This window comes from Delphinus delphis, chromosome 3 (genome assembly GCF_949987515.2).
Source record: "Delphinus delphis chromosome 3, mDelDel1.2, whole genome shotgun sequence".
NCBI lineage: Eukaryota > Metazoa > Chordata > Mammalia > Artiodactyla > Delphinidae > Delphinus > Delphinus delphis.
In genome coordinates, this window is record NC_082685.1 from 125,524,493 (window position 1) to 125,540,025 (window position 15,533).

At 42.9% G+C, this 15,533-nt stretch overlaps 1 protein-coding gene across 1 annotated transcript in view; it reads left to right on the forward strand.

Moving 5' to 3' along the window:
* Positions 1-267: 267 nt before the first annotated feature.
* ELOVL7 (ELOVL fatty acid elongase 7) overlaps positions 268-15,533 on the forward strand; it is a 72,255-nt gene continuing 56,989 nt past the window's right edge. The window contains exons 1-3 of the mRNA XM_060009453.1: positions 268-468; positions 1,096-1,234; positions 7,886-8,042. The gene's annotated coding sequence lies outside the window, so the exon portion shown is untranslated. The remainder of the gene's footprint in view (positions 469-1,095; positions 1,235-7,885; positions 8,043-15,533) is intronic.

Consider the following 15,533-nt stretch of genomic DNA (forward strand, 5'->3'; position numbering starts at 1 on the left):
ATGACGACAGTTTTCACACTATTTATGTTAAGCCTCGAGATGACCTCAGGTGATGACATTTGTGCTCAGAAAGAAATGTAATTAGTCTGGATCTCCCCGAGCGGTCCTCGGTCCCCCGTCCCGGCCGCGCTTCGAGCTGCGGGGCGCCGAGCCAGGCGGAGGTGGGGCGACCGAGGCCGCGCGCCCTTCCCGGTCGATCCCTCCCGGGAGGGAGGCTCCTCCCCGCGGTCCCTCGCGAGTACCTGGCGGCGGCGGCGGCGGCAGGCGGTCAGGGGGCGGCGCTCCGCGGCGTCACGCGGCGGGGTGGGAGAGCGGGCAGGTGACACCCGGCGGCCTCCACCCCTTTTCCAGCTCGGTCGGCTGCCGGGGCAGCAGGGCCCGCTGTGAGGAGCTCCGCGCTAGCGCCGCCGCCCGCCGCCGCCGCCCTCTGCGCCCGCGCCCGGGCACTTGGGCTCAGCTCCTCGCCGGGTGAGTGTGGGGCTCCCAGCCGGTGGGCCGGGGCCGAACTTTTCCGAGGCGCTGAGGAGAAGAGATGGGGGGAGGGAGAGAGACGCCGGGGGCAGGGGTCGGGAGCAGCCCCGTGGAAAGAACTTGGGCGCGGCGCGCGGGGAGTGGGATACGGGTCCCGGAGACTCGGGAGCCCGGCCAGGCCCTGCCTGGACTCTGGCGGGCCCCTCGGAAGTTGTTGCCGCGCCGTCTTTGGGTGCCCAGGGTCGAAGCCCTTCGCGCCGGAGGGAGGGGCCGCCGCGCTCACCTGCGCCTTCTCTGGGAGCCCACCGCCGCCCCCAGCATCCCAAAGGGACGGTGGTCCCCGCCGCCCCTGGGCTTTTGAGCCTCTCCCGAGCGCTCCCGCGGGACAGGGCCCAGCTGTTCCGGGCGGGAGGACAAAGGTGCTTGCGGGTGGGACTGGAAGGGAGAGGGACCTGCTCGACCTTGACCTCCGAGGTCACTTTCCCAGCTCCTGGATTTGGGCTCGCTCGCCCCACCCCGAACCCCCCCCCATAGAATCCCCGAGCCCCTTTCTTTCTGCTTTTCCCCTCTGGGGCGCTTTTGTGTCCTCGAGGCCGGAATGAACTTGGGGCGTTGCTCTTGCAGCGGGCGCTGCCTCTTTGGCTCCCCGAGCTGCATCCTGTCCCGACGGCAGCTGCTGGCTGAGGAGAGTGATGAGTACACAGCGGTGGAACAGGTCGTGCCGGAGATGGAAATCGGAAAGCCTGTTGTTTCATCTTACAGGGTATCGTTGGTTAGGAAATGGGCCTTCTCCCCTAATCAGCCAGCGCTGATTCAAACTTACCGGATGCCGAGAGAACGCTCTTGGGAAAGCTGCGACAGGAAGGATATGGTCTCTACCCCTGTCCAATCGCTGTGTGGTTGGGAAAACAAGTCGCACAAAGACTGAAGAATAGTTTTAGCGAGCCAAGCCTTTTTCCTCTTGCTGAGCTGTTCCCTCGAAAAGCATTTTCATTTAACCCTGTACTCGCAGGTTACTCTTTATTTCACTTCTCGCTTGTATTGCTTAACTGCTGTGAAAGAGTCTTCGATACTCTGGGGTTGCCTCTGGCTTCTTAGCCATCACTTGTTAACTCCCTTATTTTGTAGTTTCTGCTTCTACCACTGGCCAGGAATTGTTCTCCTCAAGGTCACCGACGATTAAAAAAATATTTTCCCCCCAATGGCAGACATTTATCGAATGCTTCTGTGCCCGGCACTGTTCTAAGAACATGTATCAACTCTTTTAATCCTGGCAACAATCCTATGGGGGTAAATAAATGATAACATTATCATTTTACCGATAAGGAAACTGAGACACGGGAACTTGCCCAGGACGCACAAGTAGCAGGAGGAGATTCCAACTCAGGGGCCCTGGTCCAGTGTTGAGGCTATTAACCACTGTGCATACTGCCTCACCTAGAGTTCCTTTCTTCATCCTTACTTTCTTGAAGTCCTGTGCTTTTTCATGTTCACTGACTATGCTCTCAGTCTCAGGTCCTTCTTTTCCTTCTTGTGTGACTTTGTACTCATTTAGGTTTTCTTTTCATAGAATTTTGTTACTTAGGTAATCCGTGCTACTTACCCACTTAAAGATTCTGTGCTTTCCATGTATCTGGGGGCTTCCCTGGTGGCGCAGTGGTTGAGAGTCCGCCTGCCGATGCAGGGGACGCAGGTTCGTGCCCCGGTCCGGGAGGATCCCACATGCCGCAGAGCGGCTGGGCCCGTGAGTCATGGCCGCTGAGCCTGCACGTCCGGAGCCTGTGCTCCACAATGGGAGAGGCCACAGCAGTGAGAGGCCTGCGTACCGCAAAAAAAAAAAAGAAAGATTCTGTGCTTTCCATGTATCTTATTCAGTTTTAGTGTAGCATATGTCCGTGCATACTGTAATATTCCATTTGGACTTGCCCTGCTTTGCCCCAAAGCATTTCTAGTTAGTGTCATTTATGTCAGCCTCCCTCCCTTTTATTGTAGTCACCCAGGTGCAAAACAGCAGTCAAGTCTCACATCACACTTCTCCCAATCATGAAACCTCTTCTGTCGGCTTTTACCTTGTCTCTTCCTTCTAGCCTTCCTCATTCTCATCCCCGTTCCCTACTCCTCTTCACCAGTCTCCCTCTTCCCCACTCCTGAACATTCATTTATCACTTATGTCATTTTTCTTTTTACTGTTGGTTAGCTTCTTTCATAAATATTCATGGTCCACAGAAAGATTGTTAACAACTTAAGACTTTAACTTTTCAAGCCTTACAACTAGTAGTTGCTTGATAAATGTTTGCAGAATATGATGCAAGATGAATTAATGTAGCATATATTGGGTGGGTTGAATAATGGTGGAAACCTTTTTGAAATTTTTAAGCCGGGTTTTACAGGGTGTTAAGGATGCGTTGGTAGACGTGGGGGACCTGGCAGGCTTTGTAGAGGACGGGCAGGGAAACCTCTGCCAACTCCACTGCTGCAGATAGGAACCCAGCTACCCTGGCTAAACATTCCATTTAGAAGGGTAAGGAAGTAGGGCCATATCAGCAGAGAGCCATGAATCCTAACCTCATCCTAGCCAAACAAAATATGAAGCCACACAGAGTTACAAGAAAAACCCAATTTCATTGAAAAATATAACACATACACAAAAATGCATAAAACATAAATGAAGAGATTACCACAGTAGATATATTTAGCAGTAGAATGACTGTCTTCTTCTGGCAGTAGATATGATAGTTGAATGAGACTGCAGAAAAGCCAAATGGGAATCTTTTCTCGAAACCTCTGTATAAGGTAATGTGGGCCTGGACTAGTCCTGAGAGGCATTGTCGAGGAAGAATTGGCTGTGTTTGGGGAGGGTTGAGGAGAGGAGAAAAGAAAACTGGAAGGATGTACCAAAACGGTGAGATTGGCGAGCCAAGAAGAGAGTTTTGACACCTTGAGTGTGAGTCGACCAGACTAAATATTTTGCCATTTTACCTTTGTCTCTCTCTATTTATTTATTTATTGGCTGCGTTGGGTCTTCATTGCTGCGCGTGGGCTTTCTCTAGTTGCGGCGAGCGGGGGCTACTCTTTGTGGCAGAACGCGGGCTTCTTACTGTGGTGGCTTCCTTGTTGCGGAGCACGGGCTCTAGGCACGTGGCTTCAGTAGTTGCAGCACGCAGGCTCAGCAGTTGTGGCACATGGGCCCTAGAGCGTGTGGGTTTCAGTAGTTGTGGCGCACGGACTTCAGTAGCTGTGGCATGCGGGCTCAATAGTTGTGGTGCACAGGCTTAATTGCTCTGTGGCATGTGGGATCTTCCTGGACCAGGAATCAAACCCATGTTCCCTGCATTGGCAGGCAGATTCTTAACCACTGCGCCACCAGGAAAGTCCCCTCTCTCATTTTTTAAATGCATGTTTTCCTACATCCTACTACATATAGAATTTTAGTATGTTGTGTTTTCCTTATAATACATAGTAAACATTTTTCACCTGTATTTTCCAAAACTCCTATTGTCTGCCTTATATTCTAAAAATTTTAATGTAATTTCCTTAACTAATCCTCCGTTTTTGGATAGGTATATTAGCAACAGTTATAAACAACTTAAGTCACAGTAATGCTTACCTTTGCAGTTATGTCATTTTACAAATTGGGATTTGTTTCTTTATGCTAGACAGTGGAATATACTTAAAGCCTCTGACCTCAGGTACTTACTGGTCGAGTTGAAGAAATAAGACTTTTTGGGCTTCCCTGGTGGCGCAGTGGTTGAGAGTCCGCCTGCCGATGCAGGGGACACAGGTTCGTGCCCCGGTCCGGGAGGATCCCACATGCCACGGAGCGGCTGGGCCCGTGAGCCATGGCCGCTGAGCCTGCGCGTCCGGAGCCTGTGCTCTGCAACGGGAGAGGCCACAACAGTGAGAGGCCTACATACCGCAAAACAAAAACAAAAACAAAAAAAAGAAATAAGACTTTTTCTAGTTTGTTTAATTGCTTATTCTCCTTGGTGTGCTACATGTGCAAACATCAGCTTTAGAATATAGAAGAATGCTGTTTACCAAACTAATAATTTTGGAGCCTTTGTATATACAGTAGCATGTTAAATTGAGAACTAATCTTGAGTTTCAATAAAACACACCATATAGCATGGAAAGAAGCATGCCATAAACACATTTTTAGAGAGGAATATATCTTATATGTATTTCTGTGACTCATCCAATTTGGACCATTCACATGTTATGAAATAGCTGAACACTAATGCAAATTTAGCACTTTATAAGATTGGTCTTTTTTAAAAAAATTGAGATTTTTAATTATTCCTAATTGATTTAGATATATTAAAAGCACATGTTATTGCCTTGACAAGTAAAATTATCCTTTTTGTTAGTGATAAATATTTCTAAACAGACCGTTATTCAGAGGAACTAAGTTACCATATAACATATAACTCATAAATGTGCCACGTTAAAGACAAATCTTCATCTACTTGGAGAAGCAGCACAGGCCTTGAACACCAGCAGCCCAGCTCCTTTGTCCCCTCTAACATAAGGTATAGAGCAAAATCTAGCCAAAATCAGGGAGTTTCAGAAGTTGCATACTCAACAAACATTTGAGTGTCAGCTTTGCGTCAGGCAAAGTAGTCGGCAGGGTGCTGAAGCCCGTCCAGATCTATGTGGGTTCAAGGGAGGTAAACACTTAGAGTACAGTGTGGAAAACTGTGATTAACACAGAGCGTTGGGGAAGCCGAGCTGAGAAAGGCAGACAAAGTTGTCCTCCTGAGCCAAAAGAAGGAAGACTGGGAGTTGGGGCAGCAGAGAAATGGGGTGAGGGTGGGAAATCAAATTCAGGCTGAGAGCATGCAGGTGCATTCAGAGAATTGGAAACACTGTAAAATCACTGCAGAGGAGGGTGTGAGAAGAGGTTGCCTAGGTATGCACAGCTGGCTTACTGAGAGCCTTGATTCACCTAGTAAAGATTTTGGATTTTATCCTACAGACAATGGGGAGCCAGTGGAGCCCTTTAAGAAGGGAAGGGACCTGTTAAGATTTGTATTTTTTGTTGTTGTTTTTTTGGCTGCATTGGATCTTTGTTGCTGCGTTGGGTCTTTGTTGCAGCGTGCGGGCTTTCTCTAGTTGCGGCGAGCAGGGGCTACTCTTTGTGGCAGTGCGCGGGCTTCTCATTGCGGTGGCTTCTCTTGTTGCGGAGCTCGGGCTCTGGGCGCACGGGCTTCAGTAGTTGTGGCACACGGGCTCAGTAGTTGTGGCTTGCGGGCTCTAGAGCGCAGGTTCAATAGTTGTGGTGCACGGGCTTAGTTGCTCTGCAGCATATGGGATCTTCCCAGACCAGGACCCGAACCTGTGTCCCCTGCACTGGCAGGCGATTTCTTAACCACTGTGCCACCAGGGAAGCCCAAGATTTGTAGTTTGAAAGCACCTGTCTGCATGTGCAACTTAACCTTTCTGGAACCTCCCTTTCTCCCGTGGAGGCTTTATCTCCTTTCTCTATCTGATCTGGAAAGGACAGCTACCTTCACTATTTACATGAGATATCTTGATTATGCTCAGTGTACATAACAATTTGGGAATAGAAAACGATCTTGTGCCACATGTTTATAGAAAGCTCAAGCCTGCATTTAAGTTTTTACCTGCTTGCTGAAAATCATGAGGTGAAACGTTTGGGCATCTTTTAGACATCAGTCATAGTTGTAGTCAGGCACTTTCTGTGCATTTTCTCAGGAATTGTCTAAAGCCAGCAAGGTCTGCACCAGAATCCTCACAGCACACATGGGTGCAGAAAAGTGAAGAAAGGTGCTCAGGTGAAGAAGCAGAAAGGGTGCTCAGCTAGGGTACACGGTTACAAGTGCGAAGCTAGCATTTAAACCCAGCTATGGTTACAATGTTCAGGTTCTTCCCCCTCTGCATACTAACTCAGTGGGTTGATGATTTAGCGGGTATGAGAGACACTAGGGCTCTGATATCCAACGATAGTTTTGTGAGGGCATAAGGACAACCATAAACGTAAACTTGATTTAGACTTTTTAGGGTCAGTGGTAGAAATGTGAGAACTAGAAAAAGAGGGTTTGGCTAGTTGTCCCTCAACTAAATACAGCCCCTCCATTCTTCTGCTCCTTCCTTTCCATCCCCAATTGTGGGATTTTGTCTTAATAGCACATTTGTGATGTATTTGTTTGCTTATCATAATTCAGTGACATAACATGGACAGAACAGAAGGAAAGGCTGCTTGTATTTAAGGGGGACTTATCCTAAGCCTGTATGGGGCTTCCCTGCCCTCTCCTCTTCTTTCCTTTTTCCTGCCTTCTCTAGGCAGAGAGTGCTGTGTTGGATCCCCTGAGCCAAAAAGTTTTATGTCTGAGAACCAAACAAACAAACTAATGAATGCTGGCCTCACATTTTAATCCCTCTGCTCTTTACCCTTCAGTTCACTAGAAGGCACACGCTTATACCTTCAGTCTTTGAAGAATTTCTTTGAAATTCTAACAGGTGTGACTTTAACCTGAAGAAAGAAAGAAGGTAGAAGTCACATTCTTAGGAAACCAGAGTTTAATTACTGATTATTTAATATCTTGTTCCTGAGCAAACATGGAATTTAAAAAATGAAGTTGTGGGGCTTCCCTGGTGGCACAGTGGTTGGGAGTCCGCCTGCCGATGCAGGGGACACGGATTCATGCCCCGGTCCGGGAATATCCCACACGCCGCGGAGCGGCTGGGCCTGTGAGCCATGGCCGCTGAGCCTGCGTGTCCAGAGCCTGTGCTCCGCAACGGGAGAGGCCACAACAGTGAGAGGCCCGCGTACCGCAAAAAAAAAAAAAATGAAGTTGTGAGAACCACTATTCATTGTTCAAAGGGAGGGGAAAAATAGGATAATAGATGTGATATTAAACATTAAATATAGTTAATATTTTTAAAATTAAAAAATAGAAATATTAGGTTGAACACATGCAATTGCCGTTTCTCTAGGAGAAGTATTTGTATATTGGCAATTACATATGGTTCATCCTAATATAAAGACAGTCCTCTTGACATCTAACCAGTTGACCCTACAAGCCCATGCTTCTCATTTCCCCAAAAAGCAGACCAAATGCTGCCCAGGCATGATGAACACCAGTTCCTAGCAGCCTGTTCCCTGCTCTGATGGCTGGCTCGGTGGCTGTATGTATTGCAAACTTGTTGGTGCCAGTTATGCTTGTTATTGTGATTAGATAATTTAAATGTGTGTAAATCTATAAAGTGCAAAAGGGAAAGAGTATTATTGCTTCTGTGAAAGGAATGTTGAATTCTCTGAAAAGATTCCATAAAAGTGAGTGCCTTAAAAAGTGGGCAGGAGAACTAACTGTAAAGAGTTGGAGAGAAAATTGTGAAAACTTGAAAGATAATATCCTGAGCTTGCTTTACAAGTTTTGTTTTTGTTTTTTAGTTTTCAGTCCACTTAGAACATTAAAAGTGGAAATTGTAGAAAATAAATTCTGAGTATGGTTTACATGAGAAAAATATCGGGGAGGAATTCTTCCTCAAAGAAAATCTTGAAACTACTTTGGAAAGTTGGCAGTTAATGCATACTTATATGTCTCAAGGTAAAGTACGTATTTATGGGGTGTACATAATTTTTTAAAAAATATTTTATTTATTTTTTTGGCTGCTTTGGGTCTTTGTTGCTGTGTGCGGGCTTTCACTAGTTGTGGCGAGAGGGGGCCACTCTGTTGTGGTGCACGGGCTTCTCATTGAAGTGGCTACTCTTGTTGAGGAGCAGGGGCTCTAGGCACACGGGCTCAGTAGTTGTGGCTCGCGGGCTCTAGAGCGCAGGCTCAGTAGTTGTGGCGCACGGGCTCAGTTGCTCCGCGGCATGTGGGATCTTCCTGCACCAGGGCTCGAACCAGTGTCCCCTGCATTGTCAGGCGGATTCTTAACCACTGTGCCACCAGGGAAGCCCAAAACATCAATTTTTAAGGTAGTATTTTTTTCCCCTAGAAATGAATTGTAAAAGGGATTTATTTATGAGGTAGGTTCTTATAAAGAGGATCTTGAATCACTTCATGTATAATACTTTCAATAATAGTTTTGGTAAAGATGGAAAGATATTCTTTAAATTAACATTGGTTCTTTTTAAAAAAAATTTTTTTAATTAAATTAAATTTTTATTTGGCTGCACCACACAGCATGTGGAATCTTAGTTCCCTGACCAGGGATCAAACCCATGCTCCCTCCAGGGGAAGCATGGAATCTTAACCACTGGACTGCCAGGGAAGTCCCGTAAATTAATGTTGGTTCTTGGTAACTCATTTATCATGGACATGAATGAAGGTAAACCCTTTGAAAGCATTTCTCCAAAGGTGCCAGGGCTAGGCTAATAAAGTTTAGGTTCTTATAACGATATACAATAACAACTCACATTAGGTAGATCAGGGTATTTTTAGACCTGAGATTGGTCTATGGATGGGCATTAGAGGGTCCATAAACTCTCCAAAACATCAGATTTATGTATACACATCATCTCTAGGGAGGTAGCACATAGCACCATAGTCTCAAAGGTTAAAAGCTATTGATTTGGGAAAGACATGAAATAAAATATATAAAATGCTTAATAAAGTTTAACTTATTGTATACATGTACAAGGATTAGCTTTTAATGTTAACGTTGGAATTAGACATATAATGTTGACATGAACCAACTGTGTAGACTTTATCCATGTTATAAGGACACAGTACCGATAGTGAGGCCCTAGAAAAGAGAGATCTGCTTCATCCGTGGTAGTTTTCATTTCTGTTTTCCTGGTTCTCTGGGAAGAAAGGTTTCTACTTATTAAGTGTTAAATCAATATTCACTCATTTATGAAATAAACATTGGCAGTTTTCTGTGTGCTAGACCCTGGAGATATAGACATCTAGACGTCAACTCCTCTTCTCATTTATTTCTTTATCTCATGCCCACATCCAAATTAGCAGCGGTCATGTCAGCTCCGTCCCCAAAGTGTATCCTGAATCCATCTATTCAGTAAACTCCTAATCCTGCTGCCTCCCTACCATCAACTCTCTACCAAGCAAGTAACTTAATTTTTAAATCATAAGTCAGATCATGTCACTGCTTTGCTTAAAAGCCTCTGATGAGAGTTTCAGTTTTATAAGATGTAAAGAGTTCTAGGATGGAGGGAGGTGATGGTTGCACAACAATATGAATGTACTTCATACCACTGAACAGGGCACTTGAAAATGGTTAAGTTGGTAAATTTTATGTGTATTTTACCATAATTAAAAAAATAGTCATACACACGAGTTAGACAAGGTTCTCAGAAGAAACACATTTCGTGTGTATAGGCTTTAAGTGAATTCAAAGCAATGGATTCCTTCTAGGACAATAGGCTTTAACAAGAAAGCTTTTTCTTTCTTTTTTTCCTTTTAATTCCATTTTTATATGCATACCTGCTGACTCGTGTGCTTCTGGCATGGATAAATTAAGGGAGCAGTGTCTGCATGTAAGATGAGATGTGATCAATATTACTGATCCATGTGTAGCCTGGCGAGGGGACGGGGAATTCCCGTCCCCAGGTGGCACAGAGCTGTCCTTTGCAACATTCTCATAAAATTGGGCAAAGAGTTCGCACCGCAATGTTTACGGGAGCAGGAGGGATGGGGAAAATAAACGTAACTCTACAAAAGCAAACTCTAATGCATGCAAGGATCATTAGGTTGGCAGGTATATTAATAAGTGAAAAATCTGGAAGTGTAATGGTAGAACATAAGGCTTGTACTGCTTCTGTTTTAGTGCAGAAATGTACTAGCCCATACGCTTAAGTGTATGGCCCACAAATTGAACAATTTAATGTTGACATCATATCCATGATATTATGTGGAGTTTTTGCTAAGGGGAAACTAACTCGTCCAGCCTAAAATGTTTCTTGTAATCTGTATTCTGTTCTTCTAGTCATGCCATTAATAGTGCTCATGTTATCAATTTCCCCCTTTATTGAAAACAATAAACATTTATTTAAAACAATTATAATCCTTCTGGGGGCACTGGAAGCACCATGTGGTGATCATCTTGCTTTTACTTTTTTAAAACATTTGAACTATGATTTTGCTAGAAATAGGAGGCCCAGTGATGGAATGTTAGAGGAATGGAAACTGACAATGTTGTGAAGGTTTAGAGGCAAATACATACGTGTAGCTTGGAGTGCTGATATCTAATATACCATTGATTCCACTAACTCGAAATAAACACATTTAATCTTGAAAAAAATAGTTATACAACAACAACAACAAAAAGTCTTTGGTGGTTTCCCCTTGTACGTAGAATAAAACCCTGGCTCTTTCACTGAGGCCTCAAGGCCCTGCATGCCCACTTCCCCGAGTTAGCTAGCATCCACGTCCTCTTTGTGCTCCGCTCGCCGTTCCTCTGACGTACTGTTTGTCCCTGCCTCTGGGCCTTTGCCCTTGCTGTTGTCTCCTGCAGGACTGTTCGCCCTTAGATCTTCTCAAATGTTCTAGAGCTTTCTGGCTACCCTTCTAGTGTTGCTGCCCTCTGCCTCTGGTGACCCTATCACATCAGTCTGTCATGTTTCCTTTCTTCATAACTTTTGCCACATTTGCCTGATGTTTGTGTTTATCTTTGTTTACTTATGTGTCTTCCCACAAGAAAGTAAACTGTATGAGAATAGGGATTTTGCTGTATCCCTCATGTCAAGAAGGGTGCTTGGCACATAGTGGGTACCCAGATATTTATTGAATAAGTGAATGGAGATGTGGTCCCTTCCCCCAAGGACCTTACAGTTTCTGATACTGAGTCTCAGGAGCCCTGAATTGTGCTTGTGAGCGAGGTCTCACATGGCAGATAGGCAACTTGTTCTGCCCCAAATAAAGTGATGTGGCGAAGGAGAAGGAGAGAATGATGTTGGGGCCAAAAGGGTCAAAAACACATCAGCTGTTACCTCTCATTCAAGGATGGAGAGAAACTTTTCCTCTCTTCTATCTCCCTCCCCATCTAAAAGAAAAATATGAGAAAACAACACGATAGGTACGTATCAATATTCAGGCATGAACCCTGCGCAAGCCAAGCTTAAAATGAAAATTACGTAAGATATCTTTTATTACATTCCCAGAAACACCTGACACCCCTGGACCATTTGCTCTTAGAGGATCCATTATGAGCACTCAGTTGTATTCGTCAATCAGATTGTCTTGCGAAAATGAGACAAAAATCTTCCCAATCTTTCTATCACTCCAATATTACCTTCTTTAGCACACATTTCCCCGGTGACAGTCAAAACTCACCCTTTCCATACTGCTGTCATACCAAGGTCGTTTTGTGCATGGATAACTGGACTTTTGTGTTCATGTTTTTCATTAATATTTTTCATGGTAAATATAGGAAAAAGTTTTATGATATAGATAGATTCTCTATGCTTGACATGGAAAATCATACTTTCACATAATCAGAAAAGTTAGACTACTTTCTGACTACAATAATAGATTGTATGCAGATTTTAGAAATATAGAAGACTTGTAACAAAAAAACAAAACAAAACAAACTTGTAACAAAAAGAAAACAGACATCACCCATAATCCCACCAACCAGAAATTACCATTGCTAACATTTTGGTAAATTACTTTGCAGCCTCTTGTAGGCACTTTTTCAAAGGTTGTCAGAGTTTTTCTTGGGGAAAAAAATTGGAAACTACTTAGTTGAAGAACAAACCATTTCCTAGTATACTTAAAAAACAACCACCACCACCACCTTATAAGCATTTTTAACATGGAAATTTTCTTTCTTTCTTGTTTTAAAAACTCATATTATGGAAATTTCCAAACATTTATAAAAGCAGAGAGAATACTATAATGAACTAGATGTACACATCACCCAGGATCATGGCTAATCTTATTTCATCTGTAAATATTTTGGTGTATCTCCAAAGGATAAGGACTTTAAAAAAATTACCACAGTACCATTATCACACCTAAAAAGTTAAAAATAATCCATTAATGCCATCAAATATCCAGTCAGCAGGAAGTTTAAAAAATACGTATAAATCAGGTTATGACTAAAAGGGCAATAGTTTAGAAATTCTTGGCTAATAGGATGATATACAGTCCACTTAACAAACTATACAAACAGTTATAAGAAAAGATTAAAAACAACAGAAACTTACTTAGCAGTGCTTATTTCATGTAGGTAAGTATTAATATGTTATTAAATAATCTGACAATATATTTCCATAACTTTGCTATTTCTACATTCTCGGTGTTCAATTTAAGATGCAGTGTCCACCTGTGCCAAATGAATTTTTTAAATTCGTCTATTTTGGGGGCTAGTACAGGGCAAAAGTGTGAACTGGGTACATAAAAGTCAGCAGTTTATTTCATTTATTTATTTTTAAGAATATTTTGCTGTGTTGGGCCTTCATTGCTGCGTGCGGGCTTTCTCTAGTTGCGGCGAGCAGGGGCTACTCTTCGTTGCGGCGCACCGGCTTCTCATTGTGGTGGCTTCTTTTGTTGTGGAGCACGGGCCTAGAGTGCGTGGGCTTCAGAAGTTGTGGCACAAGGGCTCAGTAGTTGTGGCACACAGGCTCTAGAGCGTGGGCTCAGTAGTTGTGTGTATGGGTTCAGTTGCTCCGCAGCATGTGGGATCTTCCCAGACCAGGGATTGAACCTGTGTCCCCTGGCATTGGCAGGTGGAGTCTTAACCACTGCACCACCAGGGAAGTTCCAAGTCAGCAGTTTAAAATGTTCTCATAAGGTCCCATACTATGCACATTTAATATATTTTCCTAAAGCTATAAATACTTTATCTGAAGTAGAATAAAAACGACAATTTTAGGCATAAACTCTGTTACATTAATAAAGCAGAGTAAAACCATTTATTTATCTGGGTTTTTATGAGTAGTAGAAATAATCTTTATGCTCTTAAGAACACATGATAACTTTTAAAGAAAAAAAAGCAAAATCCTAAAAGTCTCTGATGAATGTATTCCTATTTCAGTTATTGTGAGGGTGTAATAGAGAGAATTTAGAGAATAGCAAGAAAATTTACTTGGCCAAGAGAATTGCTGGACAATTCAGGTTGCTGGCTTGTCACTGTCAGTGGAGAGGAAACTAGGGTGTGAATCAGGGAAGATTGATCCCTTGGTCCAGCACAGAGCCTGGACAGGTGTCTGCTGTATGGATGGAAAGGAATGAGAAAGGCAGAGAAAGTGAAGGAAAAGTGAAGAAAAGGAAGATCTAGAAGAAGGAAGGGTAGGAGGCCAAGGTTTGGAGCCTGGAAACATGGGTAGATTGTGGTGTCAAAATTGGTCTTAGAGAAACTGGATCAGAGGAAGGTTTTGACTGAGATACTGGTAATTCCTTTGTTTTTATTCCTTCGTAATCATTGCAGGTTAAGTGAACAAATTACATGCTCATTTGTAGAGTTTGAGACTTTTAATCAGTGACTTTTTCAGGGCAATTCCTTCATGATGGGATATTTAGAGATTTAGCAATTGTTGATATATTTCAAAGATTAGATGGTTGAAACTCATAATGGTAGATAAAGCCAGAATCATTAGAATTTCTCCCTCGCCTCTCCTCCCCCACCAAGGGAAAAATCCTTGGAAATCATTTAAGTATTGCCTGTAAAACTAACTGGAAAGGAAAAGTCTTTCTTTGTTTATTTAGAAAGACATTTGTAAATATTTGCTGTGACCACTTTTATAGGGCATTGTTTTAATCTTGCATTGGTTTGCAATTTCTCTTTGATGTTGAGCTATTGTTTCAAAGGGCCATAGCTGGAGGCGCCCACACTGAGATAATATTGAACTAAACTCTATTTTTCTATCCAGATAAATAGTGGGGGGATATGTTTGTCTTTCTAAGTTGTTAATTCTAGAATCATTCATATCAAAATTATTTAACTTAAAAATGAAGTAATGCTATTTAGCAATACTATACTTTATTATAAATGTATTGTATTTTACATACATTATGCATTAAATCTATTTGTCTCCTAGCTTAGGAATGTAACTGTATTTTTCCCTGGGAAAACCTTTTCTTCAGCTAAAATAATCAAATTATAAATTTTGTTCTCAGTTGGCCATGTCTTTTGCAGACATGGAATAAATGCAGATCCTCTGTTGTTCACAATCTGTGTTACTTTTTAATTTGTGAAACAGCACTGAGACACCTTAATAACATTTTATTAGAACTGAATGAAGAATATGGTGTAGATACAGGAACAAGTCTGCTAACCCAGGGGCCGTTTATTATGAAGTTTCATTTGCAAAATGCTATTGAAAATCAGTAAGAAAGCAGGGAGATCATCCCTGAGCAGAGAAGACAGTGTCCTGAAGTCCATTGAGTAAATCTGTACTTGACCCATAGGGAGATCCTCTGGTTTTTAATCACAGCCCATATAGCATTATTTTATTTTATTTATTTATTTTTCCATATAGCATTATTTTAAACATTCCAGCATCATTGTTTATCTAGTTTCTCATCCCATAGCAGATTAAGGGCAGCAAGTTAGAAAGAATGGGGTCTTATAGAACCAGGAATGCTGTTAACAGACAATGTAGTGGCTAACAAGCTGATAGGGAGGAGACAGGAAATACATCAGAAGCAGACACGGGTTTTGGAACTTTTTAGTGTAGGGCAAAGGTCCACAGCTGTAGACATGGATAGGCCCAGAGAGCAGTGCTGTGATACTGCTGGTCTTACTAATATCCCTGAATCATCCAGAAAGTTTCAGTGTATAAGATGGTTGAAATCTTTTAAAAAATGTTTTACATTTTTCTATCAGAAGCACTTTTTGAAGTGATTACACCTACAGATAAGCATTTCAGTATCTAAAACATTCACTTCTATGGAACGCTGCAATCCTGGATGAGGCTGGATAAATGAATTGTATCCAGAAATAGAAAGCAGGATAAATCAATTTAGTCTTTACTGTTGGTTACTTTTCTTATCCACACTTCTTTTTGAGGACCATTTGTTTTTCTTCCTTTTATGGGCTTCTCTGCATATTTTAGGGATGTGTGCTATTAGGCACATGTGTGTTATAATACTTTCCCTATGTTCAGATTTTTTGTTCTCTCTAGGAGTCAT